Source organism: Micropterus dolomieu, linkage group LG17 (assembly GCF_021292245.1).
Source record: "Micropterus dolomieu isolate WLL.071019.BEF.003 ecotype Adirondacks linkage group LG17, ASM2129224v1, whole genome shotgun sequence".
Taxonomy (NCBI): Eukaryota; Metazoa; Chordata; class Actinopteri; order Centrarchiformes; family Centrarchidae; genus Micropterus; species Micropterus dolomieu.
In genome coordinates, this window is record NC_060166.1 from 30,802,158 (window position 1) to 30,811,960 (window position 9,803).

Below are 9,803 nucleotides of genomic sequence, written 5' to 3' on the forward strand. Positions count from 1 at the left end.
CAAAAGTTGTATAAAGCTTGTTGATATCTCATTTAATTTTCAAGATATTGACCAGTGAACTTTACAAAGGGCGTTTCTCAGCACTTAAACAGACCAAAGTCAACAATCTTTGGGCCAATCATCACAACTTAGGGTTCATTCAAATCAACCAATAGGTGACGCTACAAATGCAACAAATGGACACGGCATTACACAAAAAAGGCTGTAAATCAGAAAATGTTTGTCCAGTCATCACAAGACATCCAGGATAAGTACCTGACACATATCCTTAAAGTTTCATTCAAATCAACCAGTAGACACACCTTACAAGCCTATATCAAACCTCCTGTTTTTAAGTAAACTCATTGAAAAAACAGTTTTTTGCCAGCTGATTTGATGTCTTCCAGTCAGGATTTTGACTACACCAAAACACTGAGACTGTTCTATTGTTGTTAAGGTCTTCACTGACATCCATTTAAACACAGTGGCAGAATTTCAGTCTGGACCTCAGTGCTGCATTCAACACAATTGACCACAACATGACACTAGACCAACTGGAAAACCTGGTAGGACTTTCTAGCACAGTACTAAACTGGTTTGAATCCTACTTTAGTGACAGGGACTACTTTATCTTTAGGTAATCAGCTGACAAAATTGACCTGTGGAGTTCCCCAAGGATCCATTCTGGGACCTCTTCTGTTATATTATGAAAAACAACAAAATGTTACCATAATTGTGCAGACGACACACACATTTATATAACCATGTCATTAGGGGACTATAATCGCATACAATCCCTGATTAAATGCATTGAACAAATCAGTGATGGATGTCCCAGAATTTTCCTCAATTAAACAAAGTTAAAACTGAAGTCATTGTTTTTGGTGCCAAGAAAGAACAATTCAACAATCTGCAATGTTAAAAACCACAAACCAAGTCAGAAATGTTGGTGTAGTCAGGGACTCAGACCTGAATTTCAACAGCCACATTAAGACAATTACAAAGTCAGCCTACAATCACCGGAAGAATATATAAAGGATTAAAGGACTTTTGTCACAGCAGGATTTGGAAAAACCTATCCATCCTCACTAAGACAAAAAAAGTGGATCACATGACTCCAGTTCTAAGGTCTTTACACTGGCTTTCTGCCTGTCTAAGAATTGATTTTCAGTTATTACTGTTGGTTTATACAGCACTGAATGGTTTTAGGCCAATAAATACATTTCTGATCTTCCACTATGTTATGAACCATTTTGACCTCTCAGGTCATCTGGGACAAGTCTGTTTCTGTACCCAGAGTCAAAACTAAACATGATGGAGAAGCAGCGTTCATGTTTTTATGCACCGTATATGTGGAACAACCTCCTTTGACCCTTGCTCATAAATCAAGGCTGAAGACTTTTCTTTTTGTCGCTGCCTTTTATTGAATCAGATTTGACGCTTTTGATTAATATCTTGCACTAAATTGTAACTGTTTTGCTATCTTGTTTTAATTTTATATTTAGCTATTTTTTTGTACTTAAATGTATTTTTATATTACCCAATGTTGTATTTATGTTTTAAGTAAAGCACATTGAATTGCCTTGTTGAAATGTGCTATACAAATAAACTTGCCTTGCCTACCGGGCACTACATATGCAAAGCGTGAAATAACAAAAATCTATTCTCTATTGACTATAAATCAGAAATTGATTGTCTGTTACAAAACTTGCAGGATATGTTGAACCACGTGTGTGAAACTATTTTGAAATGACGTAAAAACGTTTGAACCCGCGAATGCTTATGGCTATATATTATTCATGCTAAAGCTGCCTTCAGATGATAAGAAATTTGCTTTTCACTCGGAGTGAGTTAGGGCGCAGAGCATAGTGCAGACACTTGCAGAAGTAAAGTGCATCACAGGTACACATCATCAAAAAGTGCACAAGGAAGCTAAGTTAACTTTATCAATGGATTTAGCTAAGTTTGTAAACTATATGCCTATTCAAAATGTGGCAGCCCCATCTGACTGATGACATTTTGCCATGTATTATTTTTCCTGGCGAGATTGGGGTAGGTTTTTAATGTATTATAAGTAGAGTATGTTTTTCTTCCATCACTCTGCCTCACCTGCTTGCATGTGTTGCTTCTGGCTACGTCACATACAGCTCTTATCTCCTTGGATGCGCTTTGAAAGGTCAAAGTTGAAATTTTAATTTTGAATGCAGCACTTGGTGGCAATTTTGAGTGGTGTGCTACACCAAGGGCAGAGCTTTCAGTTGGGCGTCACCGCTCTAATCAACAGTTGGCCCTCTAACCTAAGTTATTATTTCCTTTCATGGATGGAGTAGAGAACCAAAAGAATGGAAAACATCACTGTCCTTCATCTCACAGACTGCACCATATATACAGTAGCTACATTGAATTTTATGGAAGTACGGTATATATAGATGCCACTTACTGTATGATGATTATCATGCCTGGACACAATGAGTTTGGGCTCCATGTCAATGAGATGGCTAAGCAGACTCTGGTTTGAGTATCAGGAAATCTCTGCGGTGCTCTCCTGTTTCCTCTGCTTGGGGATCTCTGCGACTTTAACATCATTATAACAAAACTGCAGAGACAAGGTGATGCAGGTAGCGAAGGTCGGGACAATGGTGGTGTTCATTTCCTTCCACTTACCTGCCTCAGAGTTTCATTGTTCTGTGACATATTAATATTTTTACATTAAAAGAAAGTGGGAAATGGGACGGTACCTAAATGGCTAAAATTGTTGGTGAGACCATTGTCTGATATCACTACTTTGGACTTGCTGGGGTGACATTGAGGAGCTGAATCATGAAAGCACTGAGGGAAAAAACACATCAGCTTCAGTCAACTTTGCAGTTGGAGACTTTTACCCACTGACAATATATCTGGAATCTCCTCGTTCTCATCATGAAGCTCATCACCCATATTCACTTTCCACAGATGTATTCACACCCCATGTTTGCTGCAATGACCTATCGATCAAAACCCAGGTGTGTAGCCTTGATTTAATAAACCAGCCTATACAGTATAATAAGCAAACATACTGTATGTTTTTGGAATATGTATTCCTCTAGAGCAGTGCATGACACACCTCTTTTTTACAGCAGCTGTGATGAACCTTTTCTGTTGTTTGCCCTACACCATATTGGTTCGAGATGACAGAAAGGCAATAGTAAACTCAAATAACCACTCGTTACAACCAAGGTATACAGAATACCATCTCTCAACGCAGATGGGCTACAGCAGACGACCACACCGGGTGCCACTCCTGTCAGCTAAGAACAGGAAAATGAGGCTACAATTCGTACAGGTTCACCAAAATTGGACAATAGAAGATTAGGAAAACGTTCCCTGGTCTGATGAATCTCGATTTCAGCTACGACATTTACATGGCAGGGGCGGAATTTGGCGTTAACGACATGAAAGCATCCATCCTGCCTTATATCAGCAGTTCAGGCTGGTCATTGTGTAATGCTGGGACTATATATTTTCTTGGCACACTTTGGACCCCTTAGTGCTGATTGAGCATTGTTTAAACGCTACAGCCTTGTGTTGTTGCTGACCACGTACATCATTATATGACTACAGTGTACGCATCTTCTGATGGCACCATGTCACTAAGCTCAAATCATCAAACTGGTTTCTTGAACATGACAATGTGTTCACTGTACTCCAGTGGCCTTCAGAGTCACCAGATGTCAATCCAATAGAGCACATTTGGGATGCTATCATGTCAATATGGACCAAAGTCTCCGAGGAATGTTTCCAACACCTTGTTGAAAGTATGCCGCGAAGAATTAAGGCAGTTCTGAAGGCAAAAGGGGGTCCAACCTGGTATAAGTAAGGTGGTACCTAATAAAGTCACCAATTAGTATGTGTTTATCAAAAAATAATATAATACCAATCTGGACACCCATGAAGGCTGCTGTATGTCTCCATTAATAAAACACTTAAATGTCCTCATATCTGCTTACAACTACATTATAGTATGTTAAATGTATGTATACCGCGTATAAAAAACAGGGGGATTTAAAGTAAAGTGTTACCACCATATTATTTCCCAACTATAGGAATACCTCTGAATATGCATAATAGGATCTGTAGTTGATGCAGAATAAATAGCTTGGCAAATGACTGCAGAAATCATAGCCCTTGTTCTTGAAGCCCACTTTTGGCAACTCTTTGTGAAAATCATTTTTACATTAAACTTCATTCACACATGATTTACTGGTATTTTTCTTTTTTTCATCATTTCAGACAATAACCCAATTCTGTAGGTCTATTGAACTGGTGATGCATATAATTGAATTAGTTTTGAACGTCACAGTGAGGTATTTCAACACAGGGATTTCATCATGTCTCTATAGCTGGCACTCTTTCATAGAGCCAAGCTAAAAAACGTATTGTTTTGAATTACTAAAAGCTGCAAACACTGAACAGAAGGTTTTGAGTGTATTATGATGAAGAATTTCCAAATTTATGCTTAGAAATCGTCATAGTCCTGAAAAAGATGCACACCACAGTGCCTTCATCCCACATGGTTCAGTACCTAACATGAACAATATTTATTGTTCTCTGCAGTTGTTGCAAATGATCCACAGTTCAAACTGTACAGACTCCTTCTGGATAAGCAATAATCATACAGCGTCTTTCTTAGATGTAGCACAGTTATCTGCTACTCCTCCACAAGTTATTTTGAAGCATTAGTTGTATTGTCATAAACATGTAGCAACATAAGCCGTTAATTATTTTTATAATAAAAACTAATCATGTGCACAATTTTTCACTTTAAAATACTCTATAATGCCATAAAGCATGCATACAAGCATATTAAAGTTGACTGTAGTGCATTAATTAATGCACTGGATTGAATGTATGAGGTTTGTATTAATTTATATCCACCACAAGTTCACTTTGCTGGTAAATCTATCACAATATCACATGAGCGGCATAGCAGAACTCCTTTTCACAGCATATCTGCAGTCTGTTAATTCGCTATGTGTTGCATTACCATTTTCAATTCAGTCAAAGTAAACTCGATAATCAAAGCAATTAAAAACACAATCAGTTGTGTTTCCAAGTGCTATGTGGAAACTTGGCCTGGCAGCTCTTTGGGATTCTGGACCTTCTCTCCTGATGACCCCTCAAGGTGAACTCTTGTATGGCCGTCCATCCCATGAATACTAAATATGGCTGAATTAAACATTTTCTCTCTTCTCACTACTATTTAATCAGTTGTCTTACTGAGCTGTCTGTCTGGAGTAATCCCTCAGGCTCACCATCACACTGACTGGCATCATAAAGACGACTGGTACGCAGCTCTTAAGTATTCAAGCCATATCATTCCCACTGGTCCTTCCCCTCTTTTTGTATGCACTCTTTAACAGAACTTTTGTTTTATCCTTGCAATGTGATATGTCACCCCTTGACCAATTCTCAAGTATGATTTATCTTTGTAATGTGCTTTAATACAGACAGAGATTTATATTAGGGTTTAGGAAGTGCTTGTGTGTCAGAGATTTATTTTTCTGATTATTTTTATGTGATTATTTCCTTCATTTCAAACATTTTCGAGAGAGAACATCAGGCACACCGTTTTCTTTAAACCACGCTGAAGTGTTTTTTCTGAAGATTGTTTAGGTGGATGTGGCGACAGCGGTGCTTACAGGAAACATGGAATCAGAAATGTCTTGTATAAGAAAGAGAAACTTAATTGTACGGCTACATTCTTAAACAAACCATGGGTAATAACAGTGGTCTCTGAAAATCACTGTGTATAATTAGAACATTTTTGGCTTTAGCGACCAATTTTGCACTCTCTGAATGCAACTTACAGAGCAGAAATGCCAACTTTAATTAATATTTAATATAAAATAAATGAGATTTTAAAGCAATTAACACAAGGTGAGTGTCACAAGATAACTAATTGTCCACATGTACAATATGCATACTATGTATGTGATAATTGATGCAATAGATAAAAGAACAGTACAAACATCAGAAAACAGTGCATTGAGCCAAAAGCACACGTTGTGTTACTGATGCTATTTTAAACCAGGGGCAATTAAACCTAATGTCGTCCTACAGTATGCCATTACTATACATCCTGAAAAACAGAATAAATCCAGAGGATGATAATGAGGCTGATACTAACACACGATGTCCACACACATCCAGAAAGCTTGCATCCTGCAGTTTCAGCAGTTTGTCGGAACCTTTTCAATACAATGTTTACACATTAATATTCTGTTTGCATTGGAGATTGTTTGTTATTTGCAAAGGAAATTCCCATAATAGAATACACAGGAGAAATAACATTATATTATGTTAATTAAATATGTAGTTATTGTATTGTAGTAATTGTTTTTTGATTGTACCTTAAACTCCATTCACTGTTGTTTTGTCCATAAAACAAATGATTAACCGTCATCACTATTAATGGCTTTAGGACATCATCCAGTTGTGTAAACCTCACAATCATCTTCTTGTCACTTGTCACTTGTTATCAGTGGTGCAATCAGGAAGGTGGTAATAACAAATGACAAACAGGCTTTTAACTTCCCCAAAATGGTCTACTTATTTACTGGCTAATTATCCATTTAGCCACTAGCACGTCTCTTTCACATTCAACATATTTCCTGTTGGAGCATACATCTTTTCCTGTGTTTCCATTAGATGTGCACATTAGCTGGAAATGACAGACCCCACCAGGATAATCGGAAACTTGCATTTAAAAACACTTACAGAACTTTAATAGATTAAATGGCCAGGAACACCACTGAAAAAGCACCAAAATAATATATAAATACTAAATGTACAGCATGTCTTTTCACTCTAAAGAAAAATTCATCTCTGTTATCAAACAAATACTAAGATTTCCTATAGCTGTCATTTTATTTATCAGTCTCCCTCTCACTAATATTCCAACTTTAATTAAGTCTCTGGTGAGTTCCTTGGAAGAATCTCAAGTCCTCAAATCCAAACAGATGGCACGCTATTTATTGCACACCTTATGCCACAGGTACTAGCTTTTTTCCCCCAAAGACTATCCAAGACAAGGCTTCCCTTTATGTACTCTCCTGGGCCTGCATGATTCAAAATTCACCCAAACAATACAGAAAAGTTTGTTTTAATTAGATCTAAAAATATAATATAGAATAAATCAAATGGCAGACAATCACAGGGCAGGCTATTTAAAGATGCACCACAGAGAATGTGAGTCAATGTGGATGAATGAGTTTAAAATACACTGGGTAGCCCTGTTTCAGTCATCAATCCAGGGGCCTGCATGTGGCCTGATTCAAACAGCAGAGCTGCTGCCTCACAAAGTGGAAGCCCTCATGCAGCAAACAAGGGAATTGTATCTGACTGTACACATTCATCTAGACTAATGGCATGGTGATGCATCCAGGGGGATACACAAGCTCATGTTCTTTGTTCCAGATCATTTGACTCCTTCTAACTTTCACTTGGTCCTGTCACAAGTGGAAGTGTGAGTGATCTGTTTAATCTCTTCAAATATGATTAGGCAAAACACATCTCAAGATAATATCCTACAGCCCTCTGATTCAGCAGCGATACAGATGAGGCATGAATGTTGCAGCTATAAGTCAAAAGGGGCAACAGAAGGCTCAGCTGCGCTCCACCTGTATTAGCTTTAGAGGAAAATGCGCTGTTTGAACATATATAAATGTAAGAAAACATTTATTTTCCAGGAGTGTCCCTGCAATGCTAGTTTGCATCATCATGAGATTTTTTTTCTGCAATTACTCCCTTTTCCAAGGTAGCAGCTGTGTTGTAAACATGCAGTTATTTTACCCAATTCTCTGTTAGAATGAGCTGTCAATCAAAGACAAAACCATTTACATAAACAATGCAACGCCAGGCCTCTAAGGGCAAAGATAACAGACTCCCAACACAAAGTTCTGAAAAAGAAAAGGAGGATATTGAAAAACTGTGAATTTCATCTTTTACTGTCTGCTCTTCTCATCTTTGGGTGCAGAGCAACAATTACAAGTAAACTCTTCCAAAATATGTTTTCTGTTGCCTGACAGGCACTATGAAATATACTGCAATATTAAGAAAAAAATCCAAACAACTAATTTAGATAGATTTGTTTCCAGTTGGGAATGTTGTGATAGATTATCAGTAAATACAGTATTGACTCAAGCTTTGGAAGAATCATTGGGTTACATTACAGTGCCACTAATACCCATTAAAACTAATTAAAAACATGATCCAGAGGACAAACATTTCTTCATCACTTTGTTCTTTGAAATCCTTTTACTTCTTCAGCAAATCACTTTTACATGCTCGGGTAGTGAAAACAAGTGGAATTACTGTTTTCCTGCATAAAACGTACTGTTAATCCAAAAGAAGGACCACTATTTGTGTCAGGGTTGGCGGGCTTTTCATGCACAGTCTTGCTATGGCTCCTCCAGTTGTCACTAATCTACAGCAGAACTGTGGGATGAAAAGGAAAAAAATAACAGCCTGATCCAAGTTACTGTAAAAAAAAAAAAAATAAAAACTGAACTTGTCTACCAGAGTCTCTATGTTGACACTAGCAAAGTCAAATAAAAAATAATAAAAAAGACAAATCTATTTAATTGTGCAGGTCTAGAAATACAACTGCAAGGACTATTAGCTCAAGAATTAATGTTCAAGATTGCAATATCAGAATTGTACTGTACACCTAATATGTTTAAGAGCAATAATGTTTTTTTAAGATATCAATTCATCCCTGAAGGATTTTGTCAGAGACTTCTGTTCTGCTATGATAAGAGCTTATTGTGAGCTGGGGGACTAATATGGACTCTGCCTACAGGGTACAGTGGGGATCAGTTTCTTCAGTTTAGTAAGACTTACAAGGCCTCCTCAGAGGTCATGCTGTGATTGTTACATTGCCCAGGGTATGGTTCTCACATTTCAAGGGTAAAGAGAAAATCCATTTTCCAACTCACTATTTACGATTGCACTTGCACACGAGTGTCCCCCCCTTCGATATCCAATTACTAAATTATGATGGATTCTTAGTATTATTTTCTGCAAGGCATTACTCAAGACAGTCTATCTCAATTTACATAGCTTAACGAAGCACTGAGCATTTAATAACGGGAAGGAGTGTGATAGTGGGAGCTGATGTTTATTTGAACTGGCTGGGCTTTTGGTGGTAATGATTATGAAGTGAGCACTGGGAACCGTCTCTGCAAGAGGAGAGGGGGAGTGAGGCGTTGTGTGAAGCAGGCAGATGGTTGGTCGGACAGTGTGTAGATAATGGCAGCATTGGTCTGCTGGGAAGCAACATTATGCTCAAGGTCAATGGGAGCTGAAGAATGGAGGATCATAATGAATCAGACCCGTGTCCTGGAACGAGATCTCCCTTTAAGGATATCGAGATATTTCACATGAGCCCAGTAATGTGCACACAGCTATTATATCCATTCTCAAATTTCCAAAACTAAATTTGTATCACTGAAGCACTGATAATGGGCCTTAAAAGGTGCTTTTATTTTTCTATAGTGGCAGAGTTTACTGTACATTCAGTATCCAGATTACTACTAATTATAAGATACTATAACCAACATTTGCTTTAGTCAAATGAAAGTTTGATAAGGTGTAATTTTTATAATGCTTATATACAGGCCATTACGCTTTATGTCCATACATTGTGCCTCGTGGATATAATGCACATTTGCGCACCATGTTTTTGGAATGGTTGCAACTTCCCATATGTTGCTAGTATTTTCATAAGCACACTACTACACAATTTTGTATAGACTGTATTTTTATGCATACTAATCCTCATCTAT